We start from the raw sequence: 18,894 nt of genomic DNA, 5'->3' as shown, positions 1-18,894 counted from the left end.
GCATCAATTCTTTGGTGCTCAGCTTTCTTCACAGATTAACACTCACATCCAACATGACCAATGGAAAAACCATAACCTAGACTAGACGGACTTTAGTCTGCAGAGTAATATCTCTGCTTTTCAATATGCTATCTAGGTTGGTCATAACTTTTCTTCCAAGGAGTAAGAGTCTTTTAATTTCATGGCTGCAGTCACCATCTGCAGTGATTTTGGAGTCCAAAAAAATTAAGTCTGACACTGTTTCCACTGTTTCCCCATCTATTTCCCATGAAGTGATGGGACCAGATGCCATGATCTTAGTTTATGGAATGTTGAACATTAAGCCAACTTTTTTACTCTCCTCTTTCACTTTCATCATGAGGCTCTTAAGTTTGTCTTAGACTTCTCCCTTAAGGGTGGTGTCATCTGCATATCTGAGGTTATTGATATTTCTCCCAGCACTCTTGATTTCAGCTTGTGCTTCTTCCAGCCCAGCATTTCTCATGATGTTATCTGCATAGAAGTTAAATAAGCAGGGTGACAATATATAGCCTTGACGTACTCCTTTTCCTATTTGGAACCAGTCTGTTGTTCCATGGCCAGTTTTAACTGTTGCTTCCTGACCTACATATAGGTTTCTCAAAAGGCAAGTCAGGTGGTCTGGTATTCCCATCTCTTTCAGAATTTTCCACAGTTTATTGTGATCCACACAGTCAAGGGCTTTGCCATGGTCAATACCGCAGAAATATATGTTTTTCTGGAACTCTCTTGCTTTTTCCATGATCAAGAGGATGTTGGCAATTTGATCTCTGGTTATTCTGCCTTTTCTAAAACCAGCTTGAACATCTGGAAGTTCACAGTTCACATAATACTGAAGCCTGTCTTGGAGAATTTTGAGCACTACTTTACTAGCGTGTGAGATGAGTGCAATTGTGTGGTAGTTTGAGCTTTCTTTAGCAGTGTCTTTCTTTGGGATTGGAATGAAAACTGACCTTTTCCAGTCCTGTGGCCACTGCTGAGTTTTCCAAATTTGCTGCCATATTGAGTGTGCACTTTCATAGCATTGTCTTTTAGGATTTGAAATAGCTCAACTGGAATTCCATCACCTCCACTAGCTTTGTTCGTAGTTATGCTTTTTAAGGCCCACTTGACTTCACATTCCAGGATGTCTGGCTCTAGGTGAGTGATCACACCATTGTGATTATCTTGGTCGTGGACTTCTTTTTTGTACAGTTCTTGTGTGTATTCTTGCCACCTCTTCTTAATATCTTCTGCTTCAGTTAAGTCCATACCATTTCTATCCTTTATCGAGCCCATCTTTGCATGAAATGTTCCCTTGGTATCTCTAATTTTCTTGAAGAGATCTAGTCTTTCCCATTCTGTTCTTTTCCTCTATTTCTTTGCATTAATCGCTGAGGAAGGCTTTCTTATCTCTCCTTGCTATTCTTTGGAACTCTGCATTCAGATGCTTATGTCTTTCCTTTTCTCTGTTACTTTTTGCTTCTCTTCTTTTCACAGCTATTTGTAAAGCCTCCTCAGACAGCTATTTTGCTTTTTTGCATTTCTTTTCCTTGGGGATGGTCTTGATCCCTGTCTCCTATACAATGTCACAATCCTCCATCCATAGTTCATCAGGCACTCTTATCTATCAGATTTAGTCCCTTAAATCTATTTCTCACTTCTACTGTATAATCATAAGAGATTTGATTTAGCTCATACCTGAATGGTCTAGTGGTTTTCACTACTTTCTTCAATTTAAGTCTGAATTGTCAATAAAGTGTTCATGATCTGAGCCACAGTCAGCTCCCAGTCTTGTTTTTGCTGACTGTATAGAGCTTCTCCATCTTTGGCTCCGAAGAATATAATCAACCTGATTTCGATGTTGACCATCTGGTGACGTCCATGCGTAGAGTTTTCTCTTGTGATGTTGGAAGAGGGTGTTTGCTATGACCAGTACATTTTCTTGGCAAAACTCTATTAGCCATTGCCTTACTTCATTCCATACTTCAAGGTCAAATTTGCCTGTTACTCCAGGTGTCTCTTGACTTCCTACCTTTCCATTCTAGTCCCCTATAATGAAAAGGACATCTGTTTTGGGTGTTAGTTCTAAAAGGTCTTGCAGGTCTTCATAGAACCGTTTAACTTCAGCTTCTTGAGCATCACTGGTTGGGGTATAGGCTTCAATCACCGTGATATTGAATGGTTTGCCTTGGAAACGAACAGAGATCATTCTGTCATTTTTGAGATTGCATCCTAATACTGAATTTCAGACTCTTGTTTACCATGATGGCTACTCCATTTCTTCTAAGGTTCCTGCCTACAGTAGTAGATGTAATGGTCATCTGAGTTAAATTAACTCAGTTAAATTTTGAGTTAAATTCACCCGTCTGACGGTTGCCACAGACCGCGCAGGAAGCGCGGTGGAGAGGATCTACCCCATCCCCAAGGTCAGGTGCGGCAACTGAGTGTGCCATGCTGCCATGGTACAGGAGCAGCCGAGAAAAACTTCCGAGGTTGGGGCAGCGGCAGAGAAGAGTAACCCCATGTCCAAGGAGTGGCGGCTGCGTGGTGTAGGAGGACCAAGAGGAGCTGCTCCATGTTCAAGGTCCGGAGGGGCAACTCGTCCAAGGTAAGGAGCAGCAGCTGTGCTTTGTTGTAGCAGCTGTGGAGAGATACCCCACATCCAAGGTAAGAGAAACCCATGTAAGGTGGTAGGTGCAGCTAGAGGGCATCAGAGGGCAGACACACTGAAACCATACTCACGGAAAACTAGCCAATCTGATCACACAGACCACAGCCTTGTCTAACCCAATGAAACTAAGCTATGCCGTGTGGGGCTACCCAAGACGGATGGGTCATGGTGGAGAGGTCTGACAGAATTTGGTCCACTGGAGAAGGGAATGGCAAACCACTTTAGTATTCTTGCCTTGAGAACCCCATGAACAGTATGAAAAGGCAAAATGATAGGATCCTGAAAGAGGAACTCCCCAGGTCGGTAAGTACCCAATATGCTACTGGAGATCAGTGGAGAAATAACTAGAAAAATGAAGGGATAGAGCCAAAGCAAAAACAATACCCAGCTGTGGATGTGACTGGTGATAGAAGCAAGGCCCGATGTTGTAAAGAGTAATATTGCATAAGAACCTGGAATGTCAGGTCCATGAATCAACGCAAATTGGAAGTGGTCAAACAAGAGATGGCAAGAGTGAACGTTGACATTCTAGGAATCAGCGAATTAAAATGGACTGGAATGGGTGAATTTAACTCAGATGACCATTATATCTACTACTGTGGGCAGGAATCCCTTAGAAAAAATGGAATATTACTTGGCAATAAAAAGGGATGCAATTGTGTATTTGCAGAGATGTAGATTACAGGGAGGTATTAAAATAGCCCAGAAAAAAAGGAAAGTGAATGCAAAGGAGAAAAGGAAATATATAGCCATATGAATGCAGAGTTCCAAAGAATAAAAAGGAGAGATTAGAAAGCCTTCTTAAGTGAACAATGTAAAGAAATAGAGGAAAACAATAGAATGAGAATGACTAGAGATCTCATCAAAAATGTTAGAGATACCAAGGGAACATTTCATGCAAAGATGAGCACAATAAAGGACAGAAATGGTATAGACCTAACAGAAGCAGAATATACTAAGAACAGGTGGCAAGAATACACAGAAGAACTATACACAAAAGATCTTAATGACCCAGATAACCATGATGGTATGATCACTCACCTAGAGCCAGATATCCTGGAGTCTGAAGTTAAATGGGCCTTAGGAAGCATCACTGTGAACTAAGATAGTGTCGGTGATGGAATTCCAGTTGAGTTATTTCAATCCTAAAGATGATTCTGTTAAAGTGGCACACTCAATATGCCAGCAAGTTTGGAAGACTTAGCAGTGGCCACAAGACTGGAAAAGGTCAGTTTTCATTCTAATCTCAATGAAGGGCAATACCAAAGAATGTTCAGACAATCTCACAATTGCATTATTTTACATGCTAACAAAGAGAAGCTCAAAATTTTCTAAGCAAGGCTTCAACAGTACATGAATCAAGAACTGCCAGATGTTCAAGCTGGCTTTATAAAAGATGAGGAACCAGAGATCAAATTGCCAACATCCACTGGATCACAGAAAAAGCAATATCTGTGCACAGAAGAACATCTACTTCTGCTTCATTGACTATGCTAAAGTCTTTGACTGTGTGGATCACACAGCTGTGGAGAATTCTTCAAGAGATGTGAATACCAGACCACCTTACCTTCCTCCTGAGAAACCTGCATGTAGGTCAAGAAGCAACAGTTAGAACCTGACATAGAAAAACAGACTGGTTCCAAATTGGGAAAAAGGTAAGTCAAGGCTGTACATTGTCACCCTGCTTATTTAATGTATGGAGAGTACATCATGTGGAATGCTGGGTTGGATGAAGCACAAACTGGAAAGATTGCCAGGAGCCATATCAATAACTTTAGATATGTAGATGACAGCACCCTATGGCAGAAAGCTAAGAGGAACTAAAGAGCCTCTTGATGAAGGTGAAAGAGAAGAGTGAAAAAGCTGGCTTATATAACTCAACTTTCAAAAACTAAGACCATGACATCCAGTCTCATCACTTCATGGCAAGTAGATGAGGAAACAATAGAAACAGTAGCAGACTTTATTTTCTCGGGCTCTAAAATCATTGAAGATGATGACTAAAGCCATGGACCTGAAAGACAATTGCTTCCTGGAAGAAAAGCTATGACAAACCTAGTCAGCATATTAAAAAGCAGAGACATTACTTTGCAACAAACATCCATCTAGTTAAAGCTATGGTTTTTCCAGCAGTCATGTATGGATGTGAGAGTTGGACTATAAATATGACTGAGTGCCAAAGAATTGATGCTTTTGGACTGTGGTGTTAGAGAAGATTCTCTTGAACTGCAAGGAGAACAAACTGGTCAATCCTAAAGGAAATCAATCCTGAATATTCATTGGAAGGACTGATGCTCAAGCTGAAGCTCCAGTACTTTGGCCACCTGATGCAAAGAACTGGCTCATTGGAAAGGACCCCAATGCTGGGAAAGATTGAAGGCAGGAGGAACAGGGGATGATATAGGACAAAATGTTTGGATGGCATCACTGACTCAATGGACATGAGTTTGAGCAAACTCCAGGAGATGGTGAAAGACAGGGAAGTCTGGTGTACTGTAGTCCTTGGGGTTGTAGAGTCAGACATGACTGAGCAACTGAACAACAGCAACTTTGACATAAAAAGGAATGAAATTGTGTCATTTGCAGAGATGTGGATGGACCTAGAGAGCATTACAGTCAAGTTAAGTCAGAAGAGGAAAACAAATATCATATTAATGCATACGTGTGGAATTTAGAAAAATGGTAAAAGTGATCTTATCTGCAAACCAGAAATAGAGACACAGACATAGAGAACAAACATATAGATATCAAGGGGGAAAAGTAAGAGTCGGATGAATTGGGATATTGGGATTGATGGATATACAGTACTATATATAAAACAAATAAATAATGAGAACCTACTGTATAGCACCGCAGTGCTCTGTGGTGACCTAAATGTGAAGGGGAAAAAAAAAAGGGGGGGGGACACATATGGTTGATTTGCTTTGCTTTACAGCAGAAACTGACACAGCTGTATAAAGCAACTATACTCAAATAAAATAAAATATGTAACCAACAAGAAACCACTGTATAGCACAAGGATGTCTGCTCAATACTCCGTAATAACATAAATGAGAAAAGAATTTGAAAAAGAATAGATACATGTATATTTATAACTGAATCACTTCACTCTCCATCTGCTCTTGTACATAAAACTTGGATCAGAAGTTGAGCTAGTAAGAGGAGAACATTCAGGAAGTGAGATTAGGTTTAAATGATCACAGGATAAATTCATCTCCTGCTCTCATGGTTTTCCATGTTAACATCTTTCTCTATCTCCTTCTCACTCACTCAAACTTTGCTAAATATTTGTAGGAATTTGAATGAAATCTATCAAGGTTCACCTTGACAATATTTTTTGAGTGACTTTTTTTCTGAGTGCCCTAAAAGCATTTTGAAATTCTCATTTTTATTGTCTACTGGCTCAGGAGTTACTTTCCAAGGTAAATATTCAGGAATTCTCATTGTGGCTGTGTTGTTTTGGAAGTAAAGCAGAAATAAATAAACCCAAACTATATTTTAGTGAAGTGATCTAAAGAATTGTTTGTCTTTTGCCACTGTTTTCTATATATCAAGTAGACAACTCACAGAAGAATTTGAAATAACAGATATTGACATTTAAAAAATTATCTGTAAACCTCTGCAATATATTTAATATAGACACAATAGGAAAATCTGACTCTAACCAAGACTTTAGAATGATAACTATTTCATCTCTTTTGTTAAAGGCCTTCAGGAGAACTAATAATTGAAATGTTATTTGTAACAGCCTGTGTTTTGGATCAAAATCTCACAACCTTTGTATTATTAGCATTGACCATTAATTTGCACTGCATCAATTGAATTTCTAGCAGCTTGGCAATAGAATTAAACTACCCCCAGGCAGGACTTATAAATAGGCAATTATGCAGCCTTCATGAACATAATTGATGCTCTTTATATGATAACAAAATATTATATTATCAACATAAGCCTAACACATTCATTATAAATGATTGTCTCTGATTAATAAAAACTTGCTTTATGTTTACCTTCTTGATTTATTATAATCTCAACATACTGGGTGCTATCAGTATAAAATAATTTTCAAAGTAAGTGTGAGAAAGTACAGCACTTGGAAATTTTAAATGAGTAGATGCCATTATGTCCTAGGCGCCTTCAGAGGAAATGGAATGGTTGAGGTAAGAAAATTTCACCTTCTTTGAACAACGTAAGCCAACTTCACTAGTATTAAATTACTTTCAAAAAGGTGAGAAGAATTTCAATTTCCAGGTAGTAGTCAAAAGTATGAATTATAATGGAAGTAGTAAGCAAGTGTCTGAATGTTTTGGGCCCCATCCAATATAAAAAGCACAAACATTTTTCAAACAGTTGCTATTCTCTGGACATTGTTTTGGATTAAGATAATGTTCCTAACTGCACGGATCTTTATAACATATTAATAGTATGGCTGACAATAAGCAAATAGTTACCTGTCAGCTATAGTGATAAATTATGTATAGAATATAAATCAGTAGAAAAGTCATGAGTGCCTAGGGTTGTGTGTTTTATATAGTATGTTCAGGAATAGCTTCTCTGTGCAGGTGACAGTTGAGCACATCGACTAGTGAAAATGGGTCAGCCATGCAAAGCTCTGGGGGAGAGGATTTCAGGGTAGAGAACAGCAAGTATCAAAGCCCTGGATTGGGAATAGACTTGAACTCTGGAGATAAAGAAGAAAGGCAATGCATTTGAAGCTTTGAGAGAATGGATGGGGATAATGATGACCAAGAGGTTAGAAGTCGCACACTGAGTAGGGCTGTTAGATTTGAACAAGAGGTTGGATTCAAAAGTTCTAACATTCAATCCAACACCACCTTCCTCCTCTGTCTTAAATACATATCCACAATCTGATCGCTTCTCAAAGCATCTATCACTATAGTACCATTCAAACCTCTATAATTTTCATTTGGAATTTTATAATGACCTCTTAATTTAACATCCTTGCTTTTCATACTTGCACTGCGTTCTTAACAGATCATTCACTCATCTTTCATCCTTCTAAAACAGAGCTATCTTGATGGCCCATGAACTGTGTTTTCTAGTAAATTAAAAAAAAAAGATATTCACTACTAGAAGATATATCTATAAAAGGAGCAACATCTGGGCAGAAGAAGTAGACAAATTAGCCTGCTTATTTAACTTATATGCAGAGTACATCATTAGAAACGCTGGACTGGAAGAAATACAAGCTGGAATCAAGAGTGCCAGGAGAAATATCAATAACCTCAGATATGCAGATGACACCACCCTTATGGCAGAAAGTGAAGAGGGACTCAAAAGCCTCTTGATAAAAGTGAAAGAGGAGAGCGGAAAAGTTGGCTTAAAGATCAACATTCAGAAAACAAAGACCATGGCATCTGGTCCCATCACTTCATCGGAAATAGATGGAGAAACAGTGGAAACAGTGTCAGACTTTATATTTTTGGGCTCCAAAATCACTGCAGATGGTGATTGCAGCCATGAAATTAAAAGACGCTTACTCCTTGGAAGAAAAGTTATGACCAACCTAAATAGCATATTCAAAAGCAGAGACATTACTTTGCCAACAAAGGTCCGTCTAGTCTAGGCTATGGTTTTTCCAGTGGTCATGTGTGGATGTGAGTGTTGAACTGTGAAGAAGGCTGAGTGCTGAAGAATTGATGCTTTTGAACTATGGTGTTGGAGAAGACTCTTGAGAGTCCCTTGGACTGCAAGGAGATTCAACCAGTCCATTCTGAAGGAGATCAACCCTGGGATTTCTTTGGAAGGAATGATGTTAAAACTGAAACTCCAGTACTTTGGCCACCTCATGCTAAGAGTTGACTCATTGGAAAAGACTCTGGTGCTGGGAGGGACGGGGGGGCAGGAGGAGAAGGGGACAACAGAGGATGAGATGGCTGGATGGCATCACGGACTCGATGGACGCGAGTCTGAGTGAACTCGGGGAGTTGGTGATGGACAGGGAGGCCTGGCGTGCTGCGATTCACGGGGTCGCAAAGAGTCGGACATGACTGAGCGACTGAACTGAACTGAACTGATACCACTAGGAGTTCAGTTGCTCTTGTTCTCACTGCCAAGATTTGATGCAGTGCACAAAGCACACAACTACAGAAGATGACTTCCCAGACCATCCCTATGGCCTTTTTTTGCTTTGTACTTCTCCATGTTATTTATCTTCTAAAATACTATTTGGCTGATTGGTTATCATCTTCCTCCACTCTCTACCCCCACTAGTATGTCAGATTTATGAGGGCAGATAATTTGATAGCATTACTTACCGCTTTAGCCTCAACTCTGAGAAGAGTCCTAGAATATTGTAGGAGAAATTTCAAGAATCTGAGCCATGGTCCCTTGTATTAATGTTAGACTGATGGCAGGAGAAATTGAGAGAAGTAGCTAAATTCAAAGTCTATTTTGATTGGTAAAGCAAACAATACTTAGAAACATACTGAATATGTAAAAATAGAGAAAAAGAATCAAGGGATGTTGACATCTAAGGGTTTGATTTGAATAATTAGGTAGATGGAAATGCAATTTACTGACATGAGAAACAGTGAAGATGAATGTATATGGGTGGACTAGGGCAGATGTTTCTTAATTGAGTTTCTTTTCTCTTTATTCAAATTTTCTCTTTATTTCTCTCTTCTTTCTCTTCTATTTCCTTCTTCTTCTTTGATGAACCAAATATAACAATAGTTTCCTTTCTTTTTAATATTTTTGAATTTATGCTCCAAAAAATTTCTTCACTCTGAGGGAATTACATACATGTTTAGTTGTTTAAATATTTCTCTTTTTTTGGTATTTAAATTGTTGCTTTACTAGGAATTTATTTATATATACAGCTTAGAGTTCTGATTTGTTGTTTCCCCCAAATTTAATCAGCTACCTCAGAAACTTTTGTTCATCTGCTGAATAGCTCCTTTTTATATATTTTAAATATAACTATTTTCATATATCAACTTTATATATACTTGAATATGCTTCTGAGATTTCTTTCTCTTCTGGTTAATGTTAATGCTAAATAACATATTTTTTCAATTAATGTCATTAGTTCCCTTACTTTTCTTATTTTGAAAGTTGGACTGGTTGTTCTTTTCTTTAATATAAATTTATTTATTTTAATTGGAGGTTAATTACTTTACAATATTGTATTGGTTTTGCCATACATCAACTTGAATCTGCCACAGGTATACACGGGTTCCCAATCCTGAACCCCCCTCCCTCCTCCCTCCCCGTACCATCCCTCTGGGTCGTCTCAGTGGACCAGCCCCAAGCATCCAGTATCATGCATTGAACCTGGACTGGCGATTTGTATCATATATGATATTATACATGTTTCAATGCTGTTCTCCCAAATCATCCCACCCTCTCCCTCTCCCAAAGAGTCGAAAAGACTGTTCTATACCTCTGTGTCTCTTTTGCTGTCTCGCATACAGGGTTGTCATTACCATCTTTCTAAATTCCATATATATGCGTTAGTACACTGTATTGGTGTTTTTCTTTCTGGCTTAATTCACTCTGTATAATAGGCTCTGGAATCATCTACTTCATTAGTTCATCGCAGCACTGTTTATAATAGCCAGGACATGGAAGCAACCTAGATGTCCATCAGCAGATGAATGGATAAGAAAGCTGTGGTACATATACACAATGGAGATTACTCAGCCATTAAAAAGAATACATTCGAATCAGTTCTAATGAGGACTGGTTGTTCTTAACCATTTATTCCCTAGTGGCTCAGACAGAAAAGAATCTGCAATGCAAGGGACCCGGGTTTGATCCCTGAGCCTGGAAGATCCCCTTGAGAAGGGAAGGGCTACCCATTCCAGTTTTGTGCCTGAAGCTTTCCATGGACAGAGGAGCCTGGCAGGCTACAGTTCATGTGGTCACAGAGAGTCTGACACAACCTAGTGACTAAATGTTTTCACTTTCATTTTACTTCAGTTATTTCTCCACCCTAATAAATCGCTTTAGTGTTCTAATCCATTCTTTATACTTAAGCCCAATTAAATTATTTAAATAATATAGTCTGTACTTTTCTTCCAAGCCTTCCCTTTTCCCCACTGAAGTTCTCTCTATGATTAAACCACACAGGGCGACTTAGATTTCATATCTCTATCTTATCCTTGCTATATATTTTTTTAGGACATTTTTTTCTCTGCCTAGGAAAGGTTTTACTCTCCTTTATAGAGTGAAATCAAAAGCCAACATGTCTATCAAAGTTAGTTTAGTGACTCTGTTACTGGTGTTTTTATGGAAGTATATCCATCTGCTCTTTGTACTAATTTCACAATATTGTAATTTATTAGACTTCTGTCTTTGTTCTTCACTAAACTGTTAATGTCTTCAGGTGTTATCCCTGTTTGTAGATCCAGAAATGTTCACATCATTTACTGTTAAATACATATTTGATTAATGAATAAATAAATATGTAAAAATTGCTATTTATATGAGAGATGACATCATAAAATTCCTATGAAATATAAAAAACATTTTCTGACATAAATTGTAGCAATGTTTTTTAGGTCAAAAAATAAAAAGGCAAAAGAAATAAATGAAAAAATAAACAAATGAGACCTAATAAATCTTGAAAGCTTTTGCAGCCAAAAAAACCATAAACAAATGAAAAGGCAAGCTATATAATGGGAGAAAATATTTGTAAACAATGTGACATACAAAGAATTAATATCCAAAATATACAAACAACTTATACAACTCAATGTCACAAAAACAAACAAGCCAATTAAAAAATCTTACAAGACATAAATAGACATCTCTCCAAGGAAGACACACAGAGAGTTAATAGGCACATGAAGATACTCAACAGTGTTAATGATTCAGTTCAGTTAAGTTGTTCAGTCATGTCTGACTGTTTGCAACCCCATGAATTGCAGCATGCCAGGCCTCCCCATCCATCACCAACTCCTGGAGTTCACTCAGACTCACTCAGATGCCATCCAGCCACCTCATCCTCTGTCCTCCCCTTCTCCTCCTGCCCCCAATCCCTCCCAGCATCAGAGTCTTTCCAATGAGTCAACTCTTCGCATGAGGTGGCCAAAGTACTGGAGTTTCTGCTTTAGCATCATTCCTTCCAAAGAAATCCCAGGGTTGATCTCCTTCAGAATGGACTGGTTGGATCTCCTTGCAGTCCAAGGGACTCTCAAGAGTCTTCTCCAACACCACAATTCAAAAGTATCAATTCTTCAGTGCTCAGCCTTCTTCACAGTCCAAATCTCACATCCATACATGATCACTGGAAAAACCACAGCCCTGACTTGACGGACCTTTGTTGGCAAAGTAGTGTCTCTGCTTTTGAATATGCTATCTAGGTTGGTTATAACTTTTCTTCCAAGGAGTAAGCATGTTTTAAATTCATGGCTGCCAATCACCATCTGCAGTGATTTTGGAGCCCATAAAAAGTCTGACACTGTATCCATTGTTTCCCCATCTATTTCCAATGAAGTGGTGGGACCAGATGCCATGATCTTAGTTGAACATTAAGCCAACTTTTTTACTCTCCTTTTTCACTTTCACCAAGAGGCTCTTTAGTTTGTCTTAGATTTCTCCCTTAAGGGTGGTGTCATCTGCATATCTGAGGTTATTGATATTTCTCCCAGCAATCTTGATTCCAGCTTGTGCTTCTTTCAGTCCAGCGTTTCTCATGATGTATTTTGCATATAAGTTAAATAAGCAGGGTGACAATGTACAGCCTTGACGTATTCCTTTTCCTATTTGGAACCAGTCTGTTGTTCCATGTCCAGTTCTAACTGTTGCTTCCTGACCTGCATGCAAATTCCTCAAGAGGCAGGTCAGGTGGTCTGGTATTCCCATCTCTTTCAGAATTTTCCATGGTTTATTGTGATCCACACAGTCAAAGGCTTAGGCATAGTCAATAAAGCAGAAATAGATGTTTTTTGGGAACTCTCTTGCTTTTTCCATGATCAAGAGGATGTTGGCAATTTGATCTCTGGCTCCTCTGACTTTTCTAAAACCAGCTTGAACATCTGGAAGTTCATGGTTCATGTATTGCTGAAGGCTGTCTTGGAGAATTTTGAGCATTACTTTACTAGCACGTGAGATGAGTGCAGTTGTGCGGTAGTTTGAGCATTCTTTAGCATTGCCTTTCTTTGGGATTGGAATGAAAACTGACTTTTTCCAGTCCTGTGGCCACTGCTGAGTTTTCCAAATTTGCTGGCATATTGAGTGCAGCACTTTCATAGCATCATCTTTTAGGGTTTGAAATAGCTCGACTTGAATTCCATCACCTCCACTAGCTTTGTTCATAGTGACACTTTCTAAGGCCCACTTGACTTCACATTCCAGGATGTCTGGCTCTAGGTGAGTGATCACACTATTGTGATTATCTGGGTCGTGAAGATCTTTTTTGTATAGTTCTCCTGTGTATTCTTGCCATCTCTTCTTAATATCTGCTGCTTCTGTTAGGTCCAGACCATTTCTATCCTTTATCGAGAACATCTTTGCATGAAATGTTCCCTTGGTATCTCTAATTTTCTTGAAGAGATCTCTAGTCTTTTCCATTCTGTTGTTTTCCTCTATTTCTTTGCAATGATCACTGAGGAAGGCTTTATCTCTTCTTGCTATTCTTTGGAACTCTGCATTCAGATGCTTATATCTTTCCTTTTCTCCTTGGCTTTTCACCTCTCTTCTTTTCACAGCTATTTGTAAGGCCTTCCCAGACAGCCATTTTGCTTTTTTGCATTTCTTTTCCATGGGGATGGTCTTGATCCCTGTCTCCTGTATAATGTCACCAACCTCCGTCCATAGTTCATCAGGCACCATATCTATCAGATCTAGTCCCTAAATCTATTTCTCACTTCCACTGTATAATCATAAGGGATTTGATTCAGGTCATACTTGAATGGTCTAGTTTTCCCTACTTTCTTCAATTTAAGTCTGAATTTGGCAATAAGGAGTTCATGATCTGAGCCATAGTCAGCTCCTGGTCTTGTTTTTGTTGACTGTATAGAGCTTCTCCATTTTTCACTGCAAAGAATATAATCAATCTGATTTCGGTGTTGACCATCAGGTGATGTCCATGTGTTGAGTCTTCTCCTGTATTGTTGGAAGAGGGTGTTTGCTATGACCAGTGCATTTTCTTGGCAAAATTCTATCAGTCTTTGCCCTGCTTCATTCTGTATTCCAAGGCTAAACTGGCCTGTTACTCCAGGTGTTTCTTGACTTTTGCTTTCCAGTCCCCTATAATGAAAAGCACATCTTTTTTGGGTGTCAGTTCTAAAAGATATTGTAGGTCTTCATAGAACCATTCAACTTCAGCTTCTTTAGCATTACTGGTTGGGGCATAGACTTGGATTACTGTGATACTGAATGGTTTGCCTTGGAAATGAACAGAGATCATTCTGTCATTTTTGAGATTCCATCCAAGTGCTACCTTTCAGACTCTTTTGTTGACCTTGATGGCTACTCCATTTCTTCTGAGGGATTCCTGCCCGCAATAGTAGATATAATGGTCATCTGAGTTAAATTCACCCATTCCAGTCCATTTTAGTTCACTGATTCCTAGAATGTCAACATTCACTCTTGCCATCTCCTGTTTGACCACTTCCAATTTGCGTTGATTCATGGACCTGACATTCCAGGTTCCTATGCAATATTGCTCTTTACAGCATCAGATCTTGCTTGTATCAACAGTCACATCCACAGCTGGGTATTGTTTTTGCTTTGGCTCCATCCCTTCATTCTTTCTGGAGTTATCTCTCCACTGATCTCCAGTAGCATATTGGGTACTTACCGACCTGGGGAGTTCCTCTTTCAGGATCCTATCATTTTGCCTTTTCATACTGTTCATGGGGTTCTCAAGGCAAGAATACTGAAGTGGTTTGCCATTCCCTTCTCCAGTGGACCACATTCTGTCAGACCTCTCCACCATGACCCATCCATCTTGGGTAGCCCCACACGGCATAGCTTAGTTTCATTGGGTTAGACAAGGCTGTGGTCTGTGTGATCAGATTGGCTAGTTTTCTGTGAGTATGGTTTCAGTGTGTCTGCCCTCTGATGCCCTATTGCAATCCCTACCGTCTTACTTGGGTTTCTTTTATTTTGGGCATGGGGTATCTCTTCATGGCTGCTCCTGCAAAGCCCAGCCACTGCTCCTTACCTTGGTATCACCTCACACTGGTTAGAATAGTTATTAAAATGCATATGAATAATAAATTCTTGAGAGTGTTTGGAGAAAAGGGAATCCTCCTACACTGCTGGTGGGAATGTAAATTTGTGTAGCCACTATGAAAAGGAGAGAAACAGGTTCCTTATAAACTAAAAATGGAGCAGCCATGTAATCTGGCAACCCCACTCCTAAGCATATGTCTGGAAAAGACAAAAACTTTAATTTGAAAAGGTACATATACCCCAATATTCATAGCAGTCCTATTTACAATAGTCAATACATGGAAGCAACCTAAGTGTTACTTATCCAGATGAATGGATAAAGAGGTTGTGGTAGAATACTGCTGCTGCTGCTGCTAAGTCACTTCAATCGTGTCCGACTCTGTGCGACCCCATAGACAGCAGCCCACCAGGCTCCCCTGTCCCTGGATTCTCAAGGCAAGAACACTGGAGTGGGTTCCATTGCCTTCTCCAATGCATGAAAGTGAAAAGTGAAAGTGAAGTCGCTCAGTCGTGTCCGACTCTGCGACCCCATGGACTGCAGCCCACCAAGCTCCTCCATCCATGGGATTTTCCAGGCAAGAGTACTGGAGTGGGTTGCCATTGCCTTCTCCTGTGGTAGAATACTACTTGGCCATAAAAAAGAAAAAAATAATGTCATTTGCAGCAATATGGATGGACCTAGAGATTATCATACTAAGTGAAATAAATCAGGCAGAGAAAGACAAATATTGTATATCACTTATATGGGGAATGTAAAAAAATTAAAAATGAATTTATTTTCAAAAAAGATTCTGACTAACAGACATAGAAAACAAACTTATGGTTATCAAAGATGAAAGGGAGGAGAGTATACATTAAGTATAATACACACTATTATATACAAATAGAAAAGCAGCAAGGATTTACTATACAACACAGGGAGCTATAGTCAATATTATAAAAACTATAATGGAAAAGAATCTGAAAAAGCTTTGCTATAACACTTTACAACTTAAGAAACATCAGTTAAGTTCAATTCAGTTCAGTCGCTCAGTCGTGTCCAATGCTTTGCAACCCCATGAACTGCAGCACGCCAGGTCTCCCTGTCCATCACCAACTCCTGGAGTTCACTCAGACTCACGTCGATCGAGTCAGTGATGTCATCCAGCCATCTCATCCTCTGTTGTCCCCTTCTCCTCCTGCCCCCAATCCCTCCCAGCATCAGAGTCCTTTCCAATGAGTCAACTCTTCGCATGAGGTGGCCAAAGTACTGGAGTTTCAGCTTTAGTATAATTCCTTCCAAAGAAATCCCAGGATTGATCTTCAGAATGGACTGGTTGGATCTCCTTGCAATCCAAGGGACTCTCAAGAGTCTTCTCCAAAACCACAGTTCAAAAGCATCAATTCTTCAGCACTCAGCTTTCTTCACAGTCCAACTCTCACATCCATACATGACTACTGGAAAAACCATAGCCTTGACTAGACGGACTTTGGTGGCAAAGTAATGTCTCTGCTTTTGAATAGGTTACCTAGGTTGCTCATAACTTTTCTTCCAAGGAGTAAGCGTCTTTTAATTTCATGGCTGCAGTCACCATCTGCAGTGATTTTGGAGCCCAAAAATATAAAGTCTGACACTGTTTCCACTGTTTCCCCAGAAAGACTAGAGATCTGTTAAAAAAAAAAAAAATAGAGACACCAATGGAACATTTCATGCAAAGATGGGCTTGATAAAGGACAGAAATGTTATGGTCCTAACAGAAGCAGAAGATATTAAGAAGAGGTGGCAAGACTACACAGAAGAACTATACAAAAAGATCTTCATGACCAAGATAATCATGATGGTGTGATCACTCACCTAGAGCCAGACATCCTGGAATGTGAAGTCCAATCGGCCTTAGAAAGCATCACTATGAACAAAGCTAGTGGAGGTGATGGAATTCCAGTTGAGCTTTTTCAAATCCTGAAAGATGGTACTGTGAAAGTGCTGCACTCAATATGCCAGCAAATGCGGAAAACTCAGCAGTGGCCACAGGACTGGAAAAGGTCAATTTTCATTCCAATCCCAAAGAAAGGCAATGCAAAAGAATGTTCAAACTACCGCACAACTGCACTCATCTCACACACTAGTAACGTAATGCTCAAAATTCTCCAAGACAGCCTTCAGCAATACATGAACCATGAACTTCCAGATGTTCAAGCTGGTTTTAGAAAAGTCAGAGGAACCAGAGATCAAATTGCCAACATCCGCTGGATCATGGAAAAAGCAAGAGAGTTCCAAAAAAACATCTATTTCTGCTTTATTGACTATGGCAAAGCCTTTGACTGTGTGGATCACAATAACTGTGGAAAATTCTGAAAGAGATGGGAATACCAGACCACCTGACCTGCCTCTTGAGAAACCTATATGCAGGTCAGGAAGCAACAGTTAGAACTGGACTTGGAACAACGGAATGTTTCCAAATAGGAAAAGGAGTACGTCAAGGCTGTATATTGTCACCCTGCTTATTTAACTTATATGCAAAGTACATCATGAGAAACGCTGGACTGAAAGAAAGACAAGCTGGAATCAAGATTGCTGGGAGAAATATCAATAACCTCAGATATGCAGATGACACCACCCTTATAGCAGAAAGTGTAGAGGAACTAAAAAGCCTCTTGAAACTGAAAGAGGAGAGCGAAAAAGTTGGCTTAAAGCTGAACATTCAGAAAGAAACATCAGTTTGTAACTATTTCTCAATTGTAACCTACTAAATGCTAAAATACCAAAATCTAACATGCAGCTTCCTATATTTGTGGGTTTTTTTGTTTAGTCATTAAGTTGTGTTCTACTCTTTTGCTACCCCATAGACTGTAGCCAACCAGTCTCCTCTGTCTATGGGATTTCCCAGGCAAGAATACTGGAGTGGGTTGCTATTTCCTTCTCTATGAAATATTACCAACTCAGGGATAGAACCTGAGTCTCCTGAATTGGTAGCTGGATTCTTTACCACTGATATATCTTTGAAGCTCCTTCCTATATTATCTAACCACAGAAAAAGCAGAATTGATCTTTATTTTCTTGCCATAGGCATTATACTTCTGTTAATCAAAACTTTAAAATATCTTGTTTTAAAATATCTATCTCATAATACTTTATGAGTTTCTGTAAAGTTGGTAGCCAACTTAACCCCCAAGACTTTTTCATTGACTTACTGTTTCTCCCCACCCATCCATTATTATTTAAACAACTTTTAATGTGAAAATATTCATATGTGTAAATTTATCTTTTTTATTCATTCTAGACCATAGAGAAATCTGTATGCAGGTCAGGAAGCAACAGTTAGAACTGGACATGGAACAACAGACTGGTTCCAAACAGGAAAAGGAGTACGTCAAGGCTATATATTGTCACCCTGCTTATTTAACTTCTATGCAGAGTACATCATGAGAAATGCTGGACTGGAAGAAGCACAAGCTGGAATCAAGATCGCCAGGAGAAATATCAATAACCTCAGATATGCAGATGACACCACCCTTATGGCAGAAAGTGAAGAGGAACTCAAAAGCCTCTTGGTGAAAGTGAAAGGGGAGAGCGAAAAAGTTGGCTTAAAGCTCAACATTCAGAAAATGAAGATCATGGCATCCGGACTCATCGCTTCATGGGAAATAGATGGGGAAACAGTGTAAACAGTGTCAGACCTTATATTTTTGGGCTTCAAAATCACTGCAGATGGTGATTGCAGCCATGAAATTAAAACAGGCTTACTTCTTGAAAGAAAAGTTATGACCAACCTAGATAGCATATTCAAAAGCAGAGACATTACTTTGCCGACTAAGGTCCATCTAGTCAAGGCTATGGTTTTTCCTGTGGTCCTGTATGGACGTGAGAGTTGGACTGTGAAGAAGGCTGAGCACCGAAGAACTGATGCTTTTGAACTGTGGTGTTGGAGAAGACTCTTGAGAGTCCCTTCGATTGCAAGGAGATCCAACCAGTCCATTCTGAAGGAGGTCAGCCCTGGGATTTCTTTGGAAGGAATGATGTTAAAGCTGAAACTCCAGTACTTTGGCCACCTCATACAAAGAGTTGACTCATTGGAAAAGACTCTGATTCTGGGAGG

The sequence above is a fragment of the Ovis canadensis genome, chromosome 1, assembly GCF_042477335.2.
Source record: "Ovis canadensis isolate MfBH-ARS-UI-01 breed Bighorn chromosome 1, ARS-UI_OviCan_v2, whole genome shotgun sequence".
NCBI classification, from domain to species: Eukaryota; Metazoa; Chordata; class Mammalia; order Artiodactyla; family Bovidae; genus Ovis; species Ovis canadensis.
The sequence above is the reverse complement of the archived record's forward strand: the minus strand, read 5'-3'. Positions refer to the sequence as shown.